Source organism: Triturus cristatus, chromosome 12, assembly GCF_964204655.1.
Source record: "Triturus cristatus chromosome 12, aTriCri1.1, whole genome shotgun sequence".
Classification (NCBI taxonomy): domain Eukaryota; kingdom Metazoa; phylum Chordata; class Amphibia; order Caudata; family Salamandridae; genus Triturus; species Triturus cristatus.
The window spans coordinates 861,383,471-861,396,290 of NC_140595.1; the positions used below are offsets into that span (position 1 = coordinate 861,383,471).

Sequence of the window (12,820 nt, forward strand, 5' to 3'; positions counted from 1 at the left end):
CCTCGACCCCTACGGTGGTCTCTCCTCCCCTGCTGCTCTTCAGATGCGCCTCCAGGCAAGGAGTGCTCGGCCTTTAATCTGACGCTCTCCAGTCAGTCCCAGGCATCCGTTGGGGAGTCAAAGAAACGGGCAGTGCCCTTTGCCACCACCCGGAGACAGGCCGGGAACAGTAGGGAGTAGCATATGTCTAGTTCGCGGAGGCAATGTTTCACTGCTTGGAAGTAGCTCCACTGCTTCTGCACATGCGCTGTGTAATCTGGGAATATCATGCCCTGGACACTTTTAATCTTAATTGAATGCAGTTTGCGTGCTTCTCGCAAGATGGTATCTTAAGCTCTACAGTTTAACACTCTAAACAGGAGCTGTCTGGGGTGGGCGCCCGGTGGCGGTGTGCATGCAGGTACCCTGTGGGCATGCTCCACAATTAAGTGCATCTTCTGGTAACAGATCTCTTAGCCAGTTACAACACTGCATCTGAGCCCTCCTCACAGTCTGGGAGGCCTACCACTCTAATACTGTTCTGGTGTGAGTGGCCCTCCAAGTATTCTACTCTATATTCTAAAGTGCTCACACGATCGAGTAGACTCTGCAGCGTTGCAGTGTTTGCGCAGGTTGTCGGCTGCAGGTCTGCCAACACAAGCTTGTTGGTGTGTACTTTTTCAGCTATCAGTATCAGTTTGCGGTGGTCTGCGCGCCAGAGCGTGAAGTCAGAAGTTACTTTGTATATTATAGATTCCAATTTTGTATGCTTTTGGTCAAGAGTAGCTCCGATTTTCTCAACACCATGCCCAGCTTGGCGGTTAGTGCTCGATGAGGTATCTCAGGTCCCGAGTTCTCCTCAGATTGTGGGGTCTCCCCTGTCCCTGGGCGTGCTGCTGTAGGCGATGCGTTAGAGCACAGGCGACCCATGACCAGTGGTTGGGTGGTAGGCATGTAGGGGTTCCCAAGTGGGAACCCAGAACGGGGTTAGAAGTTGTGAATTTATGTCTGCAGTATGAGTTTATCCAGTTATAAAGTTGAGCAATATTGGACTTTTGACTTTGGTTTTCCGTTGGAGTGGTCTATAACTACCTTGTAAATAAAGCAGACACAAAATGGCAACATCAGTACTTAAATGGGCAGTTCTACTGTGATTGAAGCATGCGATATATGACATATATCGGTAATGTAGGTTTGTTTACTTTTTAATGAGTGGCTGTTGTATTGTGCAGTAAAGAAATGAGAAGCATATTCTGAGCCTCCGGATCCTCACACAGAATAAAAAATTTGCTAGCACTCGCGCCAAGAATTTTCAATTCTATTAAGGACAAGGAGGCAAAGATTATGCTCTCTCTCTCTTTACTGCAAATTTAACAGCAGCCAATAAGAACATTCATAACATAGTGAAAGTAAAACATTCCCAGAATGCTTAGCATCACATTGTAAACACCATAGAGACTAGCCCTATAAGCAACTGTCCACACCGGAACACCTCCTCTTTCTTTGCCCAATGAGCAGAGTCCAACTTGAACAAAATTATAGTCCCAAACAGCAAACATATCTTGATCACAATGGACCGGAGATCCAACAGGAACTGTAGAAAGTGCACGTGAAGGTCGAAGACCGTTCCATTCCAACAGAGCACCAGGATATTTTAATCGCCTTTCTGGTCATTGCCTGAAAAGAGAAAGGTATACTCGTAACAACCGTTTTAATTTGCATCTCAGGGAGGGTAACATGACATTATGCATCATAATCAGTACCCTGGGCGGGATAATCTTCGCCTCCGTGTCCTTAATTGAATTGAAAATTCTTGGCGCAAATGCTAGCAAATTTTTTATTCTATTACAGGACCGGGGGCTTCCGATTATGCTAGTTTAACGCTTATCCAAAACAACAGAAGCAACATCACCCACAGGTTTGTAATAAAACTGTTTGAAGGTGGAACTAGAAGACCAATCAGCTGCTTTCATGATATCTTGTACTCTAGTCCCCAACATAAATGATTTGGAGGCCATAGCACCTCTGACTGAATGTGCTCCAAACAAATCAGTGTCAACACCGCCTCTGACATCACATATCTAAGCCACCAGGCAATCGTAGCAGAGGTAACCGGTTTGAAAGGTTTTTGCAAAGCAATTAGCAACCTTGAACAACCATCTCGTCTGAGTGACCGTGTAGACTCTTCATATACTTATACATAGAGATCTTGAAAACGTTTTAGTGCGAGCATTTATCACAAAAGATACACCTTCAGGAGAAAATATGCTACCCTCCAAGTCTAACACTTTAATGTCAGAAACCCTGCGACATGCAGACAAACATAACAGCATAGCCAACTTAGCTGACAATTTTTTTCTTGACAGTAATTCATTATTAGGCCATTGTTCAAACATCTGCAATACCTTAGATACATCCCATAAAGCGGTATACTTAGCCTTAGGAGGGTTTGCTAAACGTATCCCTTTGAGGAGTTTACACACTATCGGATGCATACCGATAGGCCTGCCTTTTAGATGCGCATGACCCGCGGAAATAGCTGACCGGAAATTGTTCACCGATCTATAGGATAAACCATCCGCGGCTTTTTGTGATAAAAAATGTAAAATGTGAGAGATATCTGCATCCACGGGATCCAGGTGCCTCTCCAAGCACCAACCCAACCAAGCCTTCCATGCGGAACTGTAGCTCTTCCTGGTAGATGGGGCCCAGGCTTGTTGGATAAAACTGGAAGCTTACTCCGAAATTCCTGGCAACGACCACTGTTGCCGGAAAGCTTCCAGGTCATCAGGGACAGCTGTCCCGCGAGGACTAACGGGTGGAGCTCCCCATGAGGGTCCTGGAGTATCCTCGGGAAGCACGGGAGCTGAACTGGAAAGTCGCACACCATCTCCAACAGGACAGGGAACCATGGCTGTGACTTCCAAATCGGAGTCGAACCACTTGACTCGCAACCCTGGGTATTAGGACGAACGGGGGAAATGCATACTGGGTGCTCTGAGACCAGTCCTGAGTGAAGGCATTGGTGGCTCTCGCTAGAGGATCTAGCCTCCAACTGAAGAAGAACTCTAGCTGCTGATTCAGCCGAGAGGCAAAAAGATCTATTTGGAACGGACGCCACAGCGACTGGAGCTGGCGAAACAGGGACGGATGAAGTTTCCAGTCGCTGTAATCTTTCAGATGACCGGATTGCCATTCCGCTATTGCATTGTCTCAACCCGGAAGGTACTCCGCAATCACCGTGATCTGATGCGCTAGGCAATAGTGCCAGAAGTCCTTGGCGATCTCCGCCAGCATCGGGGACCTGGTACCCTTCAGTTTGTTTATATACCTCACAGCGGAGATATTGTCCATTCGTAACAGAATACAACATGATACCTTCCTGGGTGAGAGAGTGCGAATCGCAAATTAACCTGCCAGGAGCTCGAGGCAATTGATATGCAACTCCAACTCCTGGAGAGACCATCTGCTCCCCGTGGTCACCTCCCCGCAGCGGGCTCCCCAACCCGTCCTGCTGGCATCGGACACTATGATCACTTCCGGGAGAGATCCGAAGATCGCCTGACCATTTCATGCATCGACGTGCGCCAACCACCATTGAATCTCCGCTCGGGCATCGTCTGACAGCGGGACTCGATCCGAGTAAGACAGGCCCTTTTGTAGGTGCCTGATCTTGAGACGTTGAAGGGAAAATCGCCTGTATGGATGATGCATGTAGGCCCACCAATCGAGCGATCGCCCGTAAGGACATCATTTGTGTGTCCAGAGTTTTCCTCAATTCTTTCTTCAGGTCCCTCAGCTTCTGCAACTGAAGCTGGGCCGACTGAGAGTCGATCACAAAGCCCAAAAACTCCACGCACTGTGTCAGAACCAGAACTGACTTCGACCTGTTTATGACAAATCCCAGACCCTCTAACAATGTCATTGTTATCTACAGGTAAAGGGTTGGAAGGGAAGCCGAAGATGCCATGGTCAGGATGTCGTCAAGGTAAATTATTAAGCGTATTCCTTGCTCCCGAAGATGTGCAATCACCGGTTTCAGTAACTTGGTGAAGCACGAAGGAGCCGAGGAGAGACCGAAAGGCAGGACCAAATATTCCAGGCGTCTGCCGCGCCACTGAAACTGAAGGAACCTGCGATGAGGCGGGAAGATGCGAACTGTCAGGTACGCGTCTTTGAGATCGAGATGCACCAACCAATCTGCCTGTCTGAGAATGTCCGCTAGGAGATGGATCCCCTCCATCTTGAAGTGACGGTAAAGCACATAGGAATTGAAGTCTTTCAGGTTTAACACCAACCTGTAACCACCGGTCCCTCTTCTGTACCAGAAAAACGTTGCTGCAGAAGCTCACAGGCCCCCTTTCGCAGTAGGCGACTGCATGCTTCTCCAGCAAGTCTCCTATCTCGCGATCTATAAAAAGTTTGTCTTGTTAGGAAAAATACAGAGGGGGTGGGAGATACTCCTGCAAGGGGGTTTGAAAGAAATCTATCTGAAACCCCTGCACTGTCTGAAAAACCCAGGCGTCCTCAGTACTGGCGCGCCAATTGTGCAGAAAGTGGCGAATCGGACCCCCCCAAAGGATAGAGGAACAGAGACAGAGGGCTTACCTGTTGTAATTTGAGGCTGGAAATTTCCCCTCTGGCCTCCTCGATGGAAACGGCGCCGATGGAAACGCCTTGTTGGATAAAATGTGCCTCCTCTGGTGGGATCCTGGTAGTCGCCGCGACCGTGGCCGTAACCCCCCCTGGAGGGACCTTGCTGGTATTGACGGCCTGGCGAGCGGCCCCTGCCTTGCCCTTCCAAAAAGGCCTGTGTGAAACACCCTTCTGATATTTGTCTGGGCCTTGTCCAATGATGTAAAAGTCCCTACATATTTTGAGACATCTTTTACAAAACGCTCCCCGAACAAGAGGCCGTCCGCTAATGGACCTGGTTCAGCAGATGCTAACTCAGTTAAGTTGGTATCCATGCGCATCAGAAGCGACTTCCTGCACTCTGCTGATATGGCGCAATTCGCTTTGCCCATAAAACAGATGGCACGCTGCGTCCAACCAGCGAGGATATCCGGGTCAATAGGATCGCCGGACTCCTTGGCTAACAGGGCTAACTCAAGGGTCTTGGACAGGGGACCGATGGTATCCAACAACTTATCCTGGCATCCCCGCCAGGCCCGATCAATGCCTTTTTTAGGATCTTTCTGGAATTTCTTAAGGAAAGCCACCATATTTGGGTCAATCTCGGGAGATTCTGCGACTTTGTCCGGTACATCCGGGCGCAGACATTCCGACCGAAGTCGGTTCCTGACTTCTCTGTCGAAGGAGCGCCTCAAATTCTGGTGTATGTAATCCGCGACCTCCGGAGGAGGTGCCCAATCAGATGACCTCGGATGTATGATCTGTTGTGGGTTAAAATCAAAGGGTATGGAGGGCTGATAGACTGGGGGATTGGGGGCGGATAGAAGACCTCTTGGCCTTCTTCTTCTTGGGAGAAGCTGTAAGACCAGTTGAGTCAGTGTCCGTACCAGTATCAGTAAATACCTTAGACGATGAAGGTAACGGGTTGGAGGGTCCAGCATAAGGATGATCACGTGTAGAAGGTGGAGGGAGCTTGGACAAAGCATGTGCGTGCGGCCAACTGGACGACCTGGTATTAGCGGCGCTACCTCCCTGGGAGGACATCGAGGAACTCCCAGCATCCTGCTGGCGCATGCCATGTCGCTTGGCAAAATTCTCCAATTGCGTCGTAATCAGCTTCAAAGCTGCCGCAAGCGCCTTATTAACCGTCTTAGGGACCGCTACTTCCACCGCCTTACTGACGGAGTCTTGAACGGAAGCATCAAGGGCGTTCACAAGGTTGTCGTCCAGGAGGGGTCCATGCTCCTCCTCATAGTACCCATATTCATCCTCCTCGAAATAGGCCCAGTCTTCCATCGTGATTTTTAAGGCGAGAGACTGTTTGTGAAAGCAGCAAGATCCCAAAGGAATCAGTCAAGGGGGAGCAGCCCTGGTGCAATAATACATTTAGCAGTTTAAATTGCTCCTCAGCAAAGCTGTAGTCAGAGGAAGCCCACAGGGCAGAAAGAGCCAAAATTCAATATAATAGCCTGCACACAGCTAAGGCCTGCCTTATTTTCCAGCCCAGGTTAGGCGTCAGTCAGGGTAGCAGAAAGACAAGCTTGAGCTCCGGACCGCGTTTGAAAAAACGCGGGGAGCGAGGAGGTACGATAATGAGCGTCGCGTAGCCCAAAACCAGCCCAACTGGGTTACGCGACACGAGGCTCTCCAACAACGCGGGCCCGATGAGGGAAGGCTCCGCGTACCGCCAGGAAGACACGCGGTGAAGTCTGATGAAGGATAAAGGCAATCACAGCAATGCACATCAATTAAACAATCACGAGTTATGGCAAGAATGTTATCGAGCACTTAACTCTGGGAGGAGCAGCAAAGAAAGAGGAGGTGTTCCGTGTGGACAGTTACTTATAGGGCTAGTCTCTATGGTGTTTACAATGTGACGCTAAGCATTCTGGGAATGTTTTACTTCCACTGTGTTATGAATGTTCTTATTGGCTGCTTTTAATTTTGCAGTAAAGAAAGAGAGAGAGAGAGCATATTCTACAGCAGGAGCGGAGGCGAGGATTATGCATTACTTTCCTCACTTTATTCAAACAGCAAGTTAAAAGACACAGTGTAAAAAACAAACACAAGACCACAACTCCCATGAAGCTCGAGAGTAACCGTGGCAATCAGTAGTCCAATCAAAACCACGAAGGGTCCCATAAACAGTAGCAGTCTCCGTAGTCCTTCCTCTTTCTTCACTGCTGGCCCGTCAGTTAAGTCCCTTCTCTCCTTACTGTGGGTTTGGGTCTTGGCTGCATGGGCTTTGTGTAGTTTTTCATTATAATTGATTGCCTGATTCTGTTCGTTTTCCTACGATATTGTAGCGGACTGCTCTCTGACAGAGTCGCGCGGTAGGCTTCGGCCCGAGCGCGTGTATTTTTTAATACGGAGCGGGTCCGCTAGGTGGCGCTGTTTCGCGCTTCTAGCGCAACGCTCCGCTTCAGGCGCCAGTGAAGCGCCGTGTGTGAGGCTTCTGCCTCGGTGTTTACAACTTTCTACCCCTCGCCTGACACCGCTTTCGTGGTAGGATTGACGGGCATAGCCCTACTGTTTAATTTAACGAGCTGACTCCTCCACGTGTAGTGAAAGTCATCAGAGGAGTATCAGCTACGGGGCACCGGCAAGGGAAGAGCCCCCCTTAATTTAGTTGGGGCATTTCTGAATTTGGTGCCCTCACCTCCTTTTATCATGCATGCTCAGAGGGAGCACGACTATACCCCATCATTATCCTCTGAGGAGGACCGGCTATCCCAGGTGCGCAGACCTGCAGAGGTGGACAGGCTCCTCTCTTCGGCCATCGCCCAGGCGCTTGCCCCTCTGCAGGAGAGCGTTAACCGTCTGTCCGCCCATGTGTTCAGAGGCACAGGCATCTTGGGGGACGGGGAGGCCGGGCCTAGCGGGGCGCCTGTTGCTATCCCGCGCAAGGCCCACAAGCGTGACGCGGGGCACCTTGAGGGCTTCAGCCGTCTGGCAGAAGCCTTTCAGAAAAGTGCGCGCACGCTTCGTGATGCACCCTACTGGGAGGAGGTTGTACCCGGAGAAAACGTCGACGAAGGCGCCACAGATTACGACCCTGAAGAGGGGTTTCCCGAGTTGGGGGAGGTGGAATTGGAGGATGATGGGGATTCCTCGGATGGGGACCAGGAGCAGGACAGATCTTGGCGTCCTCAGTCTTCTGCATCTTCAGTAGGAGAGGGGGAAGGTCCCTCAAGTGATATGTTTAATCCCATGTGCATTTATAGACCCCGGTCCACGGAATGGGTTCCTGACAAAAAGGTGGCTGACTATGTGGCCGACAAAATTAGGCGTCCGCTCAATAAAGAGGTTAGGGCCCGTCTGCGGTCGGAATGTCCCAGACCCTCCCTGCCCAATGGCGTCACTTTGACCCCCGATATTGATCCCAGATTGTGCACCTTCTTTGCTAAGTATATGAAAGATCCCAAGAAAGGGATAGATAGATCATGGCGGGCTTGCCAGGACAAGCTCTTAGATGTAGTGGGCCCTTTGACTAAGGTGATAGAATTAGCGGAGAGGTCCCGTATTTCTGGGGAACCCCTTTCGGCAGACGAGGTTACGGGCTGGGCGCAGCGGGCGATGTGCCTGCTAGGCAATGCGAATTGCGCCCTCTCGGCCGAACGTCGCCGTTCCTTACTGCTAAAGATAGACCCCAAACTTGGGGAGCTCTCTTCCTCGGAGGCAGGCCCGATAGCCCAGGGTTCCCTGTTTGGTGATCCTTTTGTCAAAGAGTTAGGTAGGTTTGTGGGCACCTTTTCAACCCTTGACAAGGCGCAAGCCTCGATGAAGAAAATTTTCCCGGGGAAGGTTTTCGGTGGGGCCGGACGAGGCAGGGGTCGCTCCTCCGGCCGGCAATCGCAGCAAGGCCCTAATAGAGCCCAGGCCAAGCGTAATAATGGATGGCAGGATGGTCGCCAAGGGACCTTCTACCCCTCCCGGGGCGGCAGAGGAAAGAACAACCGAGGCCGGGGAGGCGCCCACAACAACACCGGAGGATACAGCGGTAAGCGTACCTTTGTTAACCCCGGTTCGGTTGGGAGGGAGAATCGCCCTGTTCTATCACATGTGGGCAGAGATTACTCACGATCCCTGGGTACTGGAGACTGTCAGGGGGTTTCACATAGAGTTCTACGGAACCCCGGTTCAAGGGGCCAGGCCCAGGCCCTTGGTGTTTACTTCGCAGGACGAGTCCCTCATAGACCGAGAGGTTCAGGAGCTTTTATCCAAAGGGGCCATCGGTCCTTCAGATCTTCACACCACGGGGTTTCTGAGCAACATTTTCCTGGTGGAAAAAAAGGACAAGGGTTACCGTCCCGTTATCAATCTCAGGGACTTCAACGAGTGGCTAGTCTATCGCCACTTCAAGATGGAGGGGATCCATCTTCTCAGTGACCTCTTGTTGCAGGACGATTGGCTGGTGCGTCTGGACCTCAAGGACGCCTACCTCTCGGTCCCCATTTTTCCTCCGCACCGCAGGTTCCTCCAGTTTCGGTGGCGGACACAGGTTTTCGAGTTTCTGACCCTTCCCTTCGGCCTGTCCTCGGTTCCGTGGTGCTTTACGAAGCTCCTCAAGCCAGTGATGGAGCACCTCCGGACTCTGGGCATTCGATTGATCATTTATTTGGACGATATCCTGATAATGGATCAGTCCAGGACACATCTTCTCTCCCACCTACAGACTGTAGTCTCCCTCCTCCAGAGCTTGGGGTTTACCATCAATCAAGTAAAGTCGGACCTAATCCCGCAGCAATGCATGACCTTTTTGGGGTTCAGGATAGACTCCAGAACGGCGACCCTACATCTCCCGGAGCAGAAGATCGGGAAGATCAAGAAGGAATTGAGGAAGGTCCTGCGGAGGGACAGGATCTCCTTGCGGCAGTTGGCCAGAATTGTCGGCCTGTTATCTTCATCGATTCAGGCCATTTTCCCGGGCCCCCTGCACTACCGTGCCCTCCAGAGACTGAAGGCGTCCCATCTAAGGAGGGGCCTTACCTACTCCCAGTTGATCTCTCTGAATCAGGAATCCAGAGGGGAACTCCAGTGGTGGATCGACCACATGGAGGCGTGGAATGGTCGAGCGATCTTCGGGTCGCAGCCGGATCTGGTGATAGAATCGGACGCCAGTCGCCTCGGTTGGGGAGCCCGTTGCGGCTCAACCTCAGTGGGGGGCAGGTGGACGGAAGAGGAGCTTTCCCTGCATATCAACTGTTTGGAACTTCTGGCGGGGTCCTTTGCTATTCGATCCTTCACGACGGACAGAGTGTCTTGTTGTGTGCTCCTCCGGATGGACAACAAGACGGCGGTGCAATACATCAACCGCCTGGGCGGTACGCGGTCGAGTGTCCTGGTGGACCTAGCCAAGGACTTCTGGCATTATTGCCTTCAGCGTCAGATTTCGGTGACGGACGAATATCTCCCGGGAGCTCAGAACTCGGTAGCGGACTGGAACTCCAGGCATTTCCGCGACGCCAGCGATTGGAGACTGGATGCGACAGTCTTCAGCTCTCTGATGCACTCCTGGGGTCCTTGCCAAGTGGATCTCTTCGCTTCCAGGTGGAACGCCCAGCTTCCCAGGTACTTCAGCCGGAAACCGGATCCCGGAGCAGCAGCGGTGGACGCCTTTCTCCAGAACTGGTCTTCGATACCAGCTTATGCCTTTCCGCCATTCTTGTTCATCCAGAGAGTGGCGGCCCAGGTTCGGCGACAGACAGCCTCTCTGATCCTGGTGACTCCGATTTGGCGCTCTCAAGCGTGGTTCCCTTCTCTGCTAGAGCTGAGCTGGGACCTTCCTATTCGTCTGCCTGTATTCAACGGGGTCTTGGTGGACCCCCTGGGCAATCCTCATCCCCTGGTGCTTCAGGGCCATCTTCAGCTTATGGCGTGGAGGATTTCAGGCGACGTTGGTCGGACGGAACTCTTTCGCGTGAGGCTGAATTCCTCATCCAACAGGCATGGGCCCCGGCGACCATCAAAAGGTACAGATCAGCTTGGAGGCGATGGGTACGTTGGTGTATGGCGAAACACCTGGATCCCGTGGGCTCCAGAGTTTCGGACATCATCAATTTCTTAACAGAGCTCTTTCAGGAAGTGCTGGCTTATTGTACCATCAACTCTTTTAGATCGGCTATTTCGGCGGGCCATGTGCCCATTGACAACATCCCGGTGGGGGAACATCCCTGGGTGTGTAAACTCTTGAAGGGCATTAGAATTTCTCGGCCCCCTGAGCCCCGTTATACAGGCCTCTGGGATGTCAACCTGGTTTTACGTTTACTGAAGTCCTGGCAAGACAATCAGTACCTGTCTAGAAAGGAGATATCAGCGAAACTAGCTATGTTGTTATGCCTTATTTCATGCAAGAGGGCATCAGATGTTAGAGCTTTGGATCTCACAGCACGGATCTTTACCCCGGAAGGGGTCACTTTTACCATCTCCAGGAGAACCAAGACGAGTACGAGGTCAGTATCTTATCCTGCTTTTCCAGACTCCCCGACATTGTGTGTAGTGAGATGTCTCAAGGCCTATGAGGATATGACATTGGAGGTACGGCCTCCGGGAGAACGGCAACTTCTGATTGCCATTAAAAAAACGTTTAAGGCGGTATCTTCCCCGACCATTGCCAGATGGGTCAGGTGGATTATGACTGAGGCCGGTATTGACACTGCTGAGTTTGGCGCACACTCTACCAGGGGAGCAATGGCTTCTAAGGCCATTCAGGTAGGGGGTAGATTGGAGGACATTATGAATGCGGCGGATTGGTCTTCAGATTCAACTTTTAAAAAGTTCTACTTTAAACCAATCCATGAAGCGGCCGCTTTGGTGGTAAGGAGGCTTTGAACATGCATAATCCTCGCCTCCGCTCCTGCTGTAGAATAAGAAATTTCCTAGTTAGCACGAAGGAAAGTTTCAATTCTAATGAGGAGACGGAGGCGAGGATTATCCCACCCGGGCATGTTTCTCTTATGCCTTCCCACCCTTTGTGAATTCCGATCAGCGATCTATGAATGGAGTGATTCAGAGTTGCGTATCAAGGAAGTATCTTTTGAGACTTTTTATTGTCAATGTTTATTGCTGATGTTCAATACTTTGTTTTGCATCTGATTGGATATTATATTGCACTGTGGCATTCTCGTATTATATATCTGTTTTTGATTGTTTTCGCAAAGTTTGCAAATGCATTGATAACTTATGTAGCATATGGACCTTGATGACTGTCAGGGTTTGGTAGCAGACTTCACTATTTTGTATTTGTCATCCTAGGTTCCGACTCCAAGGCGGAATAGAACCCACAGGGCTTAACTTCCTGCAGCAGAGAAAGAGGAAGGACTACGGAGACTGCTACTGTTTATGGGACCCTTCGTGGTTTTGATTGGACTATTGGTTGCCACGGTTACTCCCGAGCTTCATGGGAGTTGTGGTCTTGTGTTTGTTTTTTACACTGTGTCTTTTAACTTGCTGTTTGAATAAAGTGAGGAAAGTAATGCATAATCCTCGCCTCCGTCTCCTTATTAGAATTGAAACTTTCCTTCGTGCTAACTAGGAAATTTCTTAATCTGAAGCCTCCGGTCCTATAATAGAATTGAAAATTCTTAACAGGTAAGCTAGAAAATGTTTCACTCGCCTGCTCCGAGCCCTCCCCAGACATGCTTCTGCTGCAGCCCAGAAGGAATTCTATGTCAGGACCGGAGGCTCCGATTATGCTTCTCATTCTTTGCTTTATTCTACACAGCAGCCAATAAAAAAACACCTTTTTTATTACAAACTACAAATCCCATGAATCCAATGTGTCATGATACCATAGAGACTATAACCATATAAGGTCCCGTCGAGGCAGACATCTCCTCTTTCTTTGCTGCTCCGCAGCCAGTTAAGTGCCTCTCCCTTACTGCTTTCTTATGTGGGTGGTGTATGGGTTGGATGCGCACTATATACGATACTTTGGTTATGTATGTAGCGCGCTTGTTGTGATAATTTTATGCGGCATTCGCGCTTGCTGTGATAATTATATGCTGTTTTTGTTGGGATTTCGCTCCGCTAGGGCGTTTGGCTATTTATTTCCTGACGCGCTGTTTTTTCACCGTTATCCCCCTTTCTTACCGTCCCGCTGCTCGTGAGAGCGCTCGCGTCGGTGCTGCTTCGCTGGGAGCGCTTCGGCCTCCCCGGCCAGGCGCTCTGTGCCCGAGGCCTGATTATGTGTGGAGCGGGAGTACCT

General features: G+C 50.6%; 1 protein-coding gene across 2 annotated transcripts in view; it reads right to left on the bottom strand.

Moving 5' to 3' along the window:
• LOC146783125 (uncharacterized) overlaps nucleotides 1–12,278 on the bottom strand; it is a 252,211-nt gene extending 239,933 nt beyond the window's left edge. For both annotated transcript variants that reach the window (XM_085638822.1, XM_085638820.1), the window contains exon 1: nucleotides 12,230–12,278. The gene's annotated coding sequence lies outside the window, so the exon portion shown is untranslated. The remainder of the gene's footprint in view (nucleotides 1–12,229) is intronic.
• Nucleotides 12,279–12,820: the final 542 nt, after the last annotated feature.